The sequence below is a fragment of the Podarcis muralis genome, chromosome 16, assembly GCF_964188315.1.
Source record: "Podarcis muralis chromosome 16, rPodMur119.hap1.1, whole genome shotgun sequence".
NCBI lineage: Eukaryota > Metazoa > Chordata > Lepidosauria > Squamata > Lacertidae > Podarcis > Podarcis muralis.
In genome coordinates this window covers 17,438,905-17,453,695 of record NC_135670.1, presented here as the reverse complement: position 1 = coordinate 17,453,695, position 14,791 = coordinate 17,438,905, and positions in this window count along the sequence as shown.

Here is a 14,791-nt window from a genome sequence, read left to right as displayed (position 1 = left end):
ACTTGCAAATTAATCATTTGTCCCTGCGCCTGATAATTAGTGCTAACGATTTTATATACCCAAACCCCATTTCCCCCTCCCTTTTCTTCTTCTTCTTTTTTTTGAAGGGGTGCAGTATATGTTTTAATTTTTATTTCCCCCTCCCCACCTCCTTGAAATTTCCAATGCCTCTCCAGCTGCCCCTATATAGCAAAATCATTTGGGGCAGGGAGGGGGGAGAAGGGTGTGGGCAGAAAGGCCGGTGGTAAGTAGCAACCAGGCCAGACAGTAAGGCCAGTCACCAATGTTGATTTCCTTCCCACCGGTCGGTGCCAGATCCCTTGATCCTGGGTGTCCAATAAATGAAGATTCTTTTTTGTGTGTTTGGGTGAGTGGGTGGCAGTGGGGAGATGACATGGTTGGAGGAGGTTAATCAGGTTGGGGGGCAGAGAGGGAGGGAGAAAGGCTAGTCCCAAACGCTTCTTTTGATTTTATCCCTATGAAGAGTCGGGATGATGAGCCAATGGCAACATTCCTGAGACAATATCCTGCTTGTTTCAGGACTGGCCATTCATAGCAGGGAAGGTTGGGAAGAAACAAGAGTGCTCAGATTGGAAAGGGAGCATTGAGGCGGGGGGGGGGGGCGTCCTTTAATGAAATCCCTACTCCTGTAACTCTCACTTTTAGTCAACACTCTCTCTCCCCACCCCAGCTTTCTAAAAAACAATAGCTAGTAAATGGGGAGGGCATTACAAAAGAGGGGGTTTCATCCTCCCCCCTGACCCCGGCATCTTGTTATTTGAGCACAAAAAGCAACAACAATGTACCCAGTTCATCAGTTCCACCTAGTCTGCCAGGTCTGACCCAAGGCGGTGAGGAGGCAGACGACAAGATGGCTGCCTCGTCCCACAGCCAGGTGGCGATCGCAGTGCCAATGGGATCTCAGGTCCCATCTGCCTTATAAATTTATAAAGCAGATATCATACCGCTTTAAACAGAAATGGCTTTCCACATTATAGGGTTGCCATATTTTGAAGAGCATAAAAGAAGACGCTATGATGACTCTCATTTTAAATACCCCTGCTATAAGTAAGCTATAGGAGCTGTGATATATTGCTGAAAGCGGCAAGAGAAGAGGAGGAAAGCAAGTCTTCAAATACCTGTTATGACTATGTCTCATCCAGAAAGTATAACCAGAGACATTTTGGCAAATTAAAAAAATCAACCCAGACAGAAATTTTACCCCGGAAAAAGAGGACGTATCATGGAAAAAGGGAACACATGGCAACACTACGTTCACACCAAACACTGTTATACCACTTTAAACCATCATGGCTTCCCCTAAAGAATTCTGGGAGCTGTAGTTTGTTGAGGGTAGAGAGAGTTGTTAGGAGAACCTCTATTCCCCTCACAGAACTTCAATTCTCAGGGCTCCCTGTGAAGCGAGATTATTAAAATACTCTGGGAATTGTAGTTCTCTGAGGGAAACAGGGATTTCCTAACAACTCTCAGCACCTTTAACAAGCTACAGTTCCCGGGACTTTGAGGGGTTGGGGAGCCATGACAGTTTAAAGTGGTATGAAACTGCTTTAACTGTATGGTACAGATGAGGCTCTACTGCTACCCTGGCAACAGAGCAGTATCCTAAGGCTATAAGGAGATTCTGGCTGCTGGACCAGATCAATGGCAGACAGTCTGTCTGAGTTCAACATTCTTTTTCCCACAGTGACCACCCAGAGACCTATGGGAGACCCACAAGCAGAGACATGGGTACAACTGCCCTCTTCACTGTCGTCCCCCAGTAGTTGGTGCCTCTGATCCTGGAGATGGTAAATAGTCATCATGACCCATAGCCATTGGTAGCCTTCTCCTCCATGAATAGCCATATCCTCCACCACACCTGAGTTTTTAAAGTTTTATTCTGTTTTCAGTCCTCTGTTGGGAGCTGCCCAGAGTGGGTAGGGTATAAATAATAAAAATTATTACTACTACTACTATTTGAGGAGACCAAGCTAGCTTAGAGGTGCAGGGCAGGCCACAGAGCCAGCACAGCTTCCTCCTCAAAAACCTCACCTCCACCCCACAGCACCTGTTGCTTGAAGTGGCTGCTGCCCTTTGCCTAATGCAGGGGGAGTCAACCTTTTTATACCTACCGCCCACTAATCCACCTTTCTTTATGGTAAAAATTCCTTACCGCCCACCAGTGCTCGATGGAAGGAGGATTCAGCTTGTGCTGTAGAACCCCCTGCTGCCCACCTAGAATCCTGAAACGCCCACTAGTGGGCGGTAGGGACCAGGTTGCAGTGGCGTAGCGTGGGGGGTGCAGGGGGGGCCGGCCGCACCGGGCGCAACATCTGGGGTTAGGGCAAATCCACAGGTTAGGGGGCACAAATCCACGGGTTAGGGGGCGCAAATTACTTGCCTTGCCCCGGGTGCTGACAACCCACGCTACGCCACTGCCAGGTTGACAACCCCTGGCCTAATGGTCGGGCCTCTTGCTGCATCCCGAGAAAGGCAACTCTATGTCCAAACCAGCAGCTCTCCAGCTGGTCTGTGGTTGAGGCCAGAGTAGTTGCCTCCCTGTCCACCAGTGGTTCTCCTCCAGGCACATACGCAATGGATTTGAACTCACCACACAAAACATGATCGGTATGGATCATCCAGTCTTGTCTCTGAAGTGGAAAGGATGCATTAGGCCTTCACGGACCTGATGTCCTCCAGATGTTTTGGATCACAAATCCCATCAGCCCAGTTGTTGTCTTTTTCCTGGGGTACTCAGGGATAAGCAGTACCAGAACATTTTTTTCTAGGGAAAAAAGCACTGCATTAGCCCTACTCAGAGCAGAATCATGGGCGTCTGGTGGGGGGGAGGGTTGCCCCACTGGAATAAAAAATGTATTTATTTATTTTAATGGACACAGACACACATATTCAGCTATGGAAGAAGATGTTTTGAGGGACATCCTGTTGAGAATGGCTGCCAGGGCCATTCTCGGAGGAGAGCCTGCCTGGGCTGCTTCTGCAAATGTTACAAAATGTGGAAATCCTACGTATACAATGATAGTATAAACAAAGGAGATGTGGTGCCTTTTTGTGATCAGGTGAGCAGCTTAGGGGTGCTGCCGATCCCGGCTCTGCTTTAGGGGGTGGGGCAAGGAATACAAACCTAAAGTGCTGACTAGGTACTCAGGAAATCTGTAGTGAAAATTCCCTTTCCAGGGAAACAGAAACTTAGTGCCACGGTTTTGATAGGTTGGAAGTTGAAAGAAAGGCCCAAAGTTTTTCTATATAGGGCTGCTGGAGAGAAAGCAAAGAAGTAGAGTGGTTTCTGTTTCTTTAAGCTATGGATATCTGCAACTACCGTATTTTTCACTCTATAAGACGCACCAGACCACAAGACGCAACTAGTTTTTGGAGGAGGAAAACAAGAAAAAAAATATTCTGAATCTCAGAAGCCAGAACAGCAAGAGGGATCGCTGTGCAGTGAAAGCAGCAATCCCTCTTGCTGTTCTGGCTTCTGGGATAGCTGTGCAGCCTGCATTTGCTCCATAAGACGCACACACATTTCCCCTTACTTTTTAGGAGGGAAAAAGTGAGTCTTATAGAGCAAAAAATACAGTACTTCAAATGGGAGAAGAAGCTGGTAAAATGTGGACTAGACAATGTTACTTTTAGGTGGATTTGTCTTTGGTTGACTACCTGAGCCCAAGGAGTGCTCACCAATGGAAATGACGCAGAGTTCTATCCTGGGCCCATTGTTCAATGTCTTTATAAACGACTTGGATGAAGGAATTGAGGGGACATTCATCAAATTTGCAGATGGCACCAAACTAGGAGGGGTAGCTAATGCCGCAGAAGACAGAATCGGAATTCAAGATGACCTTAATGGAGTAAAGCAGTAGAGAACAACTCATTCAAAACAATTATTATTATGAACTCCAAAAGTCGGGAGGCAATTCAGTGGTGGAGAAGTTTGGAAGCATCCCTGAAACCATTCCATCGGCAGAGCTGAACACACCTCTCTGACCTGCCAGCTTTCTATGTTCAACTTTTGACATCTGCCCTGTTTGGCGTTCCTAACCTTTCCTGCTGTTCTGTATCAGAACTAATAAATAAAAATAAAAATATTTCTTTAACCAAGCTTTTGGTTTGGGCTGATTCACATTCTATGTCATTTTAGATGCGTTTGTGGGAGTTCTTGGCTTGTTCTTGTTTTTACCATGTATTTTGTGTTTTCATTTTGTATTTTTATGTTGTGATCTTTGGATGAAAGGCAGTATACAAATTTAATATGTAAGCAAGGAAGTAAATACCATATTTTCTGTGTGGCAGGACTTGTCTCCTTCTCCCTCCTGGTGTCCCAGGTATCTTAATTTGTTAGCCACACCGTTACTTTCATCCCATTTCTCCCTTTGCTCTGGGAGTCGCAGCCCCAACTTGTAAAAATCCCCATCCCTTCCTTTTTCTTTCTCCTCCTCTCAAGGGAGTAAAGCACTGGTCCACCTGGCACTCCATGACCTTCCCAGCACCACCAGCCCAACCAAAGGATCTCAGGAGCGAAGTCTATAAAACTCCCACTAGCTCCAAAGGCCAGAGCCTTGTTTGGTTTCTGCAGAGTTAATTGCCCGGGGACCCCCCGCCGGTCCACACAGAGCATCTTTTTGTCTGCCAAAGAATCACTTGACCTGTAAGGTCTCCGTGGCTGCAACCCCCCCTGTCCCCAGAGGGTCAGGCCATCCTCCATGAATGTCAATTTAATTCATGAAGCATGGCGGAGCCGCCAAGCGGTGTTGCGGTAGCCACGGGAAGAAAAGCCACAATGGGGCGCAGGCTGTAGGAACTGTTGTCGGAGCAAATCAGCTATTAGCGGCTTATTATGGAGTTCCACCCAAGGCAGGATAGCAGGGGCAAGAGAGAAAAGCAAAAAGGGACCTTAGGAGAGGATTAACCCTTATCATAACCTGTCAAAGATGGTTTGGGAATTAAGTCGTAGCTCACTGTACTGCATGCTGTGCTCACGTAAAGACTGGATTGTTGCAATGCGCTCTACGTGGGGCTGCCCTTGAAGACGATTCGGAAACTTCAGCTGGTCCAAAATGCAGCCGCAGCCAGGGTATTGGCCGGCGTTCCACTTAGATCTTGGATAAACTGTTTTAAAACAGCGGAAGTTAGTTTCTGAGCCCAATTCAGTGATTGGGAAGCAAGGAAGGGGCCAAGGAAGGGACACAAAAGTGTGTGCCCACACCCTGCCTTACCTGAGCGCAATGCCTGCATGTCCTTAAAGGGCTCTAATGCATGGGTAGGCAAACTAAGGCCTGGGGGCCTGATCTGGCCCAATCACCTTCTAAATCCAGCCCATGGACAGTCCGGGAATCAGCGTATTTTTACATGAGTAGAATGTGAGCTTTTATTTAAAATGCATCTCTGGGTTATTTGTGGGGCATAGGAATTCGTTCACCCCCCGAGGGACAGTGGATCGGCCCCCTACTGAAAAAGTTTGCTGGCCCCTGCTCTAATGGGTAGGTGAAGAGGCACACACATGGCTGCTGGCCAGGGGCAGGAGGGTCTGCAGCGATCGAGGCAGTGACCTGGAATATCGTGACCTGGCGATATGCAGAAACAGCAGCCCTGGTGAGAAGTTGGTTTCCTGGCTCCCACGCCACAGTGCCATGGGAGGCAAGCGGGCACAGTGGCTCTGTGCCACCATGCCACCTGCCCCAATCCTGGCTCACCAAGAGGTGCCAGTTGGGCAGCAAGTCCTGCAGGAAACTGCAAGTACCTGAGGTGGGGGGAGCAAGGGTGCGCTTGAAGTGTGAGCAGGGCTACTTGCCCAAGGAGCCCAACTCTTGCCCGAGCCCTAAGCAAAATTGTAGAGCCAACAATTTTGGACCCCTAAGAATATTGCACCTGCAGCAACTGCCCCTGTAGCTCCCACCCACCCTGCCCTATGCTACTGCAAGTAAGCAGATAATGTATACTAGGATTGCAGCCTCAAGGAACTATCTGGCCACAGTTACATTAAATACAGCCTTCTTCCCTACAGACCTTCCTGGGTGCTGAGATCAGCAGAGGAGGTTCTCAAAGGCTGTGGGATGGGATTGACTGGGGACAGGGCCTTCTCTGTGGCAGCCCCTCCCCATGTGGCATAACTCCCTCCCTGCAGAGGTGCGCCTGACACTTTCACTATACAGCTTCTGAAGACGCACCTCTGTTGACACCCGAGGGGTATGTTTTTAGGACCCACCTTTATTTTTTATGGATTGTTAAGTTAGTTTCTATTGTCCTTAATATTGTGTTTTAATGCTGTAACTTGCCTTAAGACCTTAAAGCTAAGACCTTAAAGGAGCTGAGCAGGAAATACCGGTAAGTAAGTAAGTAAGTAAGTGAGTGAGTAAGTAAGTAAGTAAGTAAGTAAGTAAGTAAATAAGGCTTCTTCCTTCCACCACAACCGAAAGATTCTGTTCCAGTCACTACAGATGTAGAAGCACACAACCCGCCATAGCGATGAGCTAATTGCCAAGAAGCCTAGAAAGGCCGGCATGTGAGAAGGGGTGGGGGGTGGGGAATCCCACCTCCAACAACTTGACCCGGGCTAATGACTGTTGAGGCTGAATGATATTTGTTTATCCTTAAGTGCTGGGAGCTCTCCACCCCCCCCACCCCCCGCCCTGCTGCCGCTCCCATGAGCAACCTTAAACACTGCCACACCTGTCTGGGCTCTTTCGCATTGTGGTTCTCATGAATGGGGGTCTGTTGAAAAGAAAACAAGCTTTGATTCTTGGCGGACTGGGCAAAATTAAGTAGGGCGGAGAGGTGGGGGCAGGGGGAGAAAGGCAGAGGAATGAAAGAAATTCCCAATAATCCCTATTTGTTGCCCTTGACCAACCTACATCTCTCCCCACCATCATCCTGCTTCTCAAAGCCTTAATTTGCTGGGCTAACATTTAAAGTGGTACACACGTGCTTCTCTTCACAACCTCTCGACGTTTTTCCTAGGGCTGGTGCAATTGGGAGGGGGGCAGCATAATTGCGAAGCACTCCAATGTACAGAAGGCCATCTGAGGAGGATTAAGGGATGATAATTAAAACTCATTTTATGGGGCCAATGTGGTACTGGAGCAAGGCTCGCAGACTCCCTGCTCCACCCCATGCTATGGGATGATGGGAAACAAACTTAGCGTGGCTTGAAATAACACAGCAATGATATTTTTAGCATCAGTTTATGTGCTGAGGCGCCTCACTTACCTCAGCTTGGCACCCAGTTCGTGCACACCACTTGCGCAGCCCTAAATCCATCCCTGCAACAACCCTGTGAGGCATAGGTGTCAACTTTTCCCTTTTCTTGCGAGGAATCCTATTCGGAATAAGGGAATTTCCCTTTAAAAAATGGGAAATGTTGGCAGCTATGTTGTGAGGTAGGTTAGATAGAGAGGCAGTGACTAGCCTAAGGTCACCCAGTGAGTTTCATGACTGAAGATTCAACTTGGTCTTCCGCTCTAATCACTACACCATACAGGCAAGTACTTTCCTCTAATATAACACATTTTAATGCTGGAGGAGACTCTTGAGTGTCCCATGGACTGCAAGAAGATCAAACCTATCCATTCTTAAGGAAATCAGCCCTGAGTGCTCACTGGAAGGACAGATCCTGAAGCTGAGGCTCCAATACTTTGGCCACCTCATGAGAAGAGAAGACTCCCTGGGAAAGACCCTGATGTTGGGAAAGATGGAGGGCACAAGGAGAAGGGGACGACAGAGGACGAGATGGTTGGATAGTGTTCTTGAAGCTACCAGCATGAGTTTGACCAAACTGTGGGAGGCAGTGGAAGACAGGAGTGCCTGGCGTGCTCTGGTCCATGGGGTCACGAAGAGTCGGACACGACTAAAGGACTAAACAACAACAACACATTTTAAAACACCCTCAATTATATGCATCTATATGCACACTTTAAGAAATGCATTTTGTTACACATTACTCGGCTGGAGGACCGCAATACAAAATTCATGGAATTTTGAATGTGTCCAGCAATTGCAAATCAGGTAGGTTCACCTTTAAATGTGAACAGAATTGAATTTCTCCCCCTGTGACTACAGTGCTGAATATCCGTCCCTGGAGCGCAAGAGGGCTCTTGACTTTGCGCCCCTGCTGCTTGTGGGCTTCCCAGAGGGATCTGATTGGCCGCTGTGGAAACGGGAGGCTGGGCTTAGGTGCCCCCCCCCCGGCTTGACCCACTTTGCCACTTTTTACGTTCTTATGCTAATGCTCACATTTATAAAGCAGAAACAAAACTGTCCAGTCAAGGGGAAGGTTAGAGGCCGGCGCCTTTCCCTGCTCTTCTAGTTCTGCGCTTTCAAGGAGCGTTTAGCCCTAGGAGATAAGTCAAAGCTGCAGTTCCCCCTCCCTAGCCGTATGCCATCTTGGGACCTTCTGCATTTAAAATGGTTGTTTGGCTAGCCCTGGGCTCCGACACCCCAAATTAGTTCCTGTCTGACCTTTGTGACACGAAGAGGTCCGTTTTATTGGCTTGCTGGTCTCTCTCCGCCTCTCCCTCCACCCCGACCCCCTCCTTGACCCATGGGCCTCTGCGGACCCTTGCAAGCCATTAGTTAGCATTAAGTGTGTTGCATGGAGACGAGGCAGGTTCATGAATGCCCTCGGCCAGCCAGGCCCTCGGCTAGTAGACCGAGCCCTGGTGTTTACATAACCTGACCTCTTCCTATTGTGGCCGCCTTGTACGGTGGTGTTTGGTAACAAATTGGTGTGACCATCAGAGCAGGGCAGGGGCAGCACAGCTGATCTGTAATATCCCTAATGGTATGGAGGAAGCACTGGATTAGGGATGAGAGGAGGTCTTCCACTTCTGTTACCGTTTAGTGCAGTGGTTTCCAATTAGCTAATTACTGAGGACCCCCTATTTTTCAAAAGCCAACCCAGTGACCTCCTACTTTTGAAAATTTTGACAACTCTATGGTAGTTACCTCGCAAAGCAATTTTTTGAACAAAATGTGGGGTAGCCCCTAATAAGCAGAGGATTTTAGGTATACTAAAAAAATTGTGATATTAACCACGCAAAAATGACAAAAAAAAAATAGTTGGAGGGGTGGAGGCAAGGGATGGGAGCACAGACCCCCTGGGTGTGTTTTGCGGAACCCCAGGGGTCCCTGGACCCTTAATTGGGAACCACCGGTTTAGTGGATTTGCTCTAACCTGCATCCTGCTCCATTATTATTATTATTATTATTATTATTATTATTATTATTTTATACACACACACACTAATTTCATTCAACTAAACCAAACAAATCAATACAACAAAAATAAAAGAAGTACAAAAATGAAGAGCAGTATGTCCAACAGAGACTTAACATTAGGCTGGTAAAGTAGGCAGAGGCAGATCTAGGGCAGCATGACTGGTTCTGCCACACTGGGTGCCGAGCCCAGGAGTTGCTGCGGGGTATCACAGCTATGACATAGTGAAGAGAAAGCAAGAGGCAGGGGGTGCCAAATTTTGGGCTCGCACAGGGTGCCGCTGAAATTTGAATGACCAAAGTCCCCCTGCATTAGGAAAGTCATATTTCACATTGTCTGTGTGTCTGTATTTGTTGTCTTTAAGATAAAATTGCACCAAGAAGCACTGAATTTTTCAGGGTCCTCCAAGCTTTTGGCAATATGTAACTTACGAGTTGTTTTCTTCCAGCTAAGTTCCACATATTTTTATACAAAAGTGAAGGTCGCAAATCCTGCAAGGTTTTCCATTTTGGGGACAAAGGAGGTTCCATCAGCCGCCGCCACCCATGTCAAGAATTCCTGGGAGTTGAAACCTGCTCCTTTAACAAGGAGATTTTTGAAAATAAATTCCTGGGTGGGGTGTGTTTTGCTGCAAACAACCAAGAAGGAAGTTTCAGTTGGTGAGTGGGGTGGGGACTGTGCCTAAGAACCTAAGGAGAGCCTTGCAGGATCAGGCCCATGGCCCATCTAGTCCAGCATTCTGTTCTCTCAGTGGTCAACCAGATGCATGTGGGAAACCAGCAAAGAAAACCCGAGCGCAAGAACCCTCTCCCCGCCTGTGGTTTCCAGCAACTGGTATTCAGGAGCATTGCTGCCTCTGACAGTTGAGGCAGAGCATAGTAGCCATTGACAGCCTTATCCTCCACGAATTTGTCTAATCCTCTTTAAAAGCCATCCACGTTGGTGGCCACCACTGTGGGAGCAAGCTCCATCATTTTAACTGTGTGCTGCATAAAGGAGGACTTCCATTTATCTGCCCTGAGTCGTCCAACATTCAACTTAACGGCTGTCCCTGAGTCCTAGTGTTATGAGAGAGATGGAAACTTTTTTTTCCTATTCCCTTTCTCCATGCCAGGTGCAATTCTATAAACTTTTATCATGTCACCTCTTGCTCTAAACGAAAAACTCTCAAATGTGGCAACTTTTTCTCACCTGGGAGCTGCTCCACCCCTTGATCATTTCGATTTTCCTTTTCAGAACCTCTTCCAACTTGATGACAGTATCCTTCCTGAGGAGAGTATTTCAAATGCAGTGGCACCCTAGATCTGTATAATGGCATTATGAGATCGGCAGTTTTATTTTCAATTCCTTTCCTAATTTCACATCATTTCATTTCACTTTTAATTTGTATACCACCTTTCTACATTTCTACTCACAATGCGGTTTACAAGCTGAAGGAACAACAAACAGGCAATGAAGATCACACACCTAATAGCAATCTGATCCAATACAAAAAAGTCATAATAAAAACATAACTTTAAAACAAACAACTTATATCAAATAAAGCAATATTCAATGATCTACTAGAATAGTAAGCAGTACAATTAAATATCAGCAAATAATAATTAAATAGTTTACACTTAACAGTTACAATAAAAATTATTAAACTATAATCAATACAAATAGCAGCAAGTCACAATGCATAAAATACCACAAAACATACAAAACCATGATCCCAGCATGGAATTTGCCTCTGGAAGAATGGCAGACGAAGGTGATTGATTATATGGGATTGGCAGAGATGACTGGCAGAATCCGAGACCGAGGGAAAGAGGCGGTGGATGAAGATTGGAACAAATTCAAAGATTATCTTAAAAATTGTTGTAATTTGGAAAACTAGGGGCTCAGGGTAATAAGAGATAAAGAACTACAGTTGTATTAATAATCTATAGAAGTTAAATTTATGAAATATAAATAAGTTTATTATGAAAGGGTTGCTGAAAAATCTTGAAACAAGAATGCAGAAAAGGGGTGGTATGGGGAAGTCGATTTTGTGTTTGCTTATGTTTTTGCTTTGTTTCTTTTTTGCTTATGGAAAACTAATAAAAATTTATCTAAAAAAAAAAAAAAGGAATTTGCCTCTTTTTTTCTTTTCTTTTTTACAGCTGGGATTCAGAAAATAGTGCTCAGGTTAACAAGTCAACTTCAAATTGGGATTATAATTTTTTTTTTAGAAAAGTAATCTGTTTTGATCTTGTTATATAGGAAGCTGCCTTATAGCCAGTCAGACCTTGGTCCATCTATCTAGCTCAGTACTGTCAACACTGGCTGGCAGCAGCTCTCCGGGGTTCCTGGTAGGGTATTTTCCCAGCTCTGCCTGAAACCTTCTGCCTGAAAAGCATATCATCTACCACTCAACCGCAGTCCTTCCCCCAAAGGTGTATGAACCGTCACACATAGACTGAGAGTCTGTTTTCAAATCTAGCAAAGTAACTTCAGCAATTCAACACCCCAAGTATGTTTCATTTATTCATTTAATAAAAGTCATATACTGCTTTATGGTAAAACAAACAAGAACCCACCTCCAAGTGATTGGCAAAAAACAAACAAACATAACACATTAAAATTATTGATTAAAAAACTGTTGAAAACAGGTTTTTTAAAAAATCAAAAGATGAATAAAACACATGTCAACATTCTACATATGTTTTTAGCAGGCACTGAAAAAAGTACAGTGAAGGCACCTGCCTGATGTCACTAGGCTGGGACTTCCAGAGTGTAGCTGCTGCCAAATTATAAGTGTGGAGGGAAGTACTATATGACAGCTGCAACTGTGCTGGTTCAACAGATTGAAGTGGTTAGGTGGGAAAGTAAATTGGTCCCAAGCCTTTCAGGGCTTAAATGATAATAGCACCACCTTGAACTTGGCTCTCTAGAAAATGGGCAACCAGTGCAGATCTCTCTACAGAGGTGTTATATGCCTGTCAGAAACCGTGCTGCAGCATTCTGACCTGACTGCTTCCAAATTATTGTGCACACACACACGACACACACACGCCTCTTTCAAGGAGCTCAGGTGATGAGCACAGTCCCCCCTCCCCCACACTCCAACCTTTAATGGTCATTGATGCACCTCATACAGGTACCATTTATATTGTAAGCTCTTTGGGGGCAGGGATCTGCTTTTTCTCCCTATGTTTATTTCTTAGAAATGAACTATATTATGACACTATATTATGATATAGTCGTTCCTATTCCCCTTATTCTTACGATTATTCCAAAGTACTCTGTTTTGTCTTTCAATCGGGCACTAATGCAGTGTTTTACATCATTCCAAAAGCCAACGGACTATTCCTTTTCACCCTCCCTACTCCAATTAATGATAAATCACCAGATTTCAACATTCCACATTTGATGTTAGAAAACCCTGCTAGAAAAAAAAAGCCAAGCCTGTCTGCCATCAATATTTTAACCGTCTCATGTGTACACAAAACAAAAGCCTGGAATCCATGCCCTAAGAGATGGAAATCAGAAATGGAAATTTCGAAAGGGCATTTTTTTTTTCATGCAAAACCTGAAGATTTCCATCCAGTCCTGTTCATTCAGTCGTGTTCGTTTCCTCACCGCTGCCTCAAATTTCTCCTGCTTTCCAACATGATCTAAGGACAGGTTTTTGTTGTGCAATTCCTAAGCATCCCTCACAGGCCTAATACACTGTCTTTAGCGCCACCTTCTGTCCGAATTACCACCTTGCGGAGATGTGGTGGAAGCTGGACGTCCTTGTGGACTTCAGGCGAATGCCGCTCCCTAGCCCAGCCACACAGACAGCAACCCATTGGCATATTACTTTCCTTTTTTTTAAAAAAAAGGCCTCTCAGAGACAGAAGCTGAGCGGGTTTTGTTTTATGACATTCCATCAGACTCCGCGTCAGACAAGACAAAACGACAGGGTTCTTCGGCGGTTGGGTGATGGATTTCTTTTTAGCTCATTATGTCTCCCCTCCCTCCCTCATCCGTATGCAAAATGGGATCCAGACAGCCTTGGGTGTACCATGGAAACCAAAGTACTTTGGTGAGAACAGAGGGTGGGGGGGATGGTGTTGGGGGGCGGTGGCGGCAAGGGATGGAGGGAGGGAAGAGCCAGAGGGGACTGGGAGAGTGGGAAATCTCTCATGCAACGTCGTCCCCCCAATCTGCATAATGCAATGTCCCTTCCTCCAGACACTGAAATATATTGTTTATAGAAGACAGAAGAGAAAAGAGGAAGAATGTGGAGGACACCGAGGGGGTGGGAGTGAAAGAGACAAGTGGGTGGGAAAAAGGATGAGGAGAAAAAGGGGAAGTGGATGAAAAGGTTGGGCATTGATGGCGGGCCGTGACACAGCGGAGGGGGAGGCCTGCTTCCCAACTAGGCTAAGCCCAGTGGGGGCCACTACTTGGAGAGCAGGCAGTTGACTTCCCCCTTTTCCGGACTCTCCAAAGGACAGCGGGATCCACGCTGTCATCTCTCCTCCACACCAATTATCTCAGCCCTTGCTCATTCACCGTTATTCTGATCTGCATGGTGCCATCACCAAGAGAGTAACACAAACCTTGCCCAGCAAGGTGCTTCCAACTGAAAGCATGTCAAGGCCGAGGTCAAATCTAAGTGGGAAGTTTGGCACAGGAACACTGGAAGCTGTCAGTATTGTTCACACTGACTGGCAGCGATGCCTCTCCAGGGTTTCAGGCGGGAGTCTCTCCTAGTCTTACCTGGAGATTGATCCTGGGACCTTCTGCCTGCAAGGTGGACGCTCTGCCGCTGAACCAGGGCCCTTGCCGAACCTTGACATTGGAAGGCCAAGGACATTAGAAATATCAGCTACAGACAGGCAAAGGTTGGGCAACAGGGCTGGCTCTAACATTAGGCAAAGCGAGGCAACTGCCTCAGACGGATGATGCTGGGGAGCTGTTCCTCCTAAATCGCTCTCTGTTGCACCTGTGTACACAGCCTGACTTGCTGCCTCAGGTGCAGAGACCCCCGTTGTTGAAGTAGGGATTTGATGGCCAGTCTACATGGAATGGGCAGGGCACCATCTTGTTCTTCACTTCAGGCAGAGTACTGTCTTTGGCCAGGCCTACAGAGCACCAAGGAGCCTGCCCCTCAAACCAGAACTCCCAGAACTCAGGCTTTGGGATGTCACCAAGTTCTCAGTGACACCATCTGGGCCTGTGGTGGACCCACCCACCCCACAACAGTACAGATACATTTCTGTGTTTTCAACTGCATTCTCCCCCCAATTTGCTGCCTTTGGTATCTGTCTTCCATTCTTTCTCTGAGCTTTTTATTTCTTACTTCCCTTTCTCCACTACTTTTCTGCCAAAATGGCCTTCTCCTCACAGCCCCTCTCAGTCAAGCCACGGCAGACTCTCTCCTGAAATGTCGAGGGAGGGGAGCCCTGTGTTTTAAAAGGGAGAAAGGAGGGTCCCTTGCCCCGGCCATCATGGCCACTGGCCAGGGATGAGAGAGGGCCGTAGAGTCAGGATGCTTAGAGGCCTGCTGAAGTTGCTTTGGCTTAAGGAGGCTTTTGCTGAGGTGCAAGC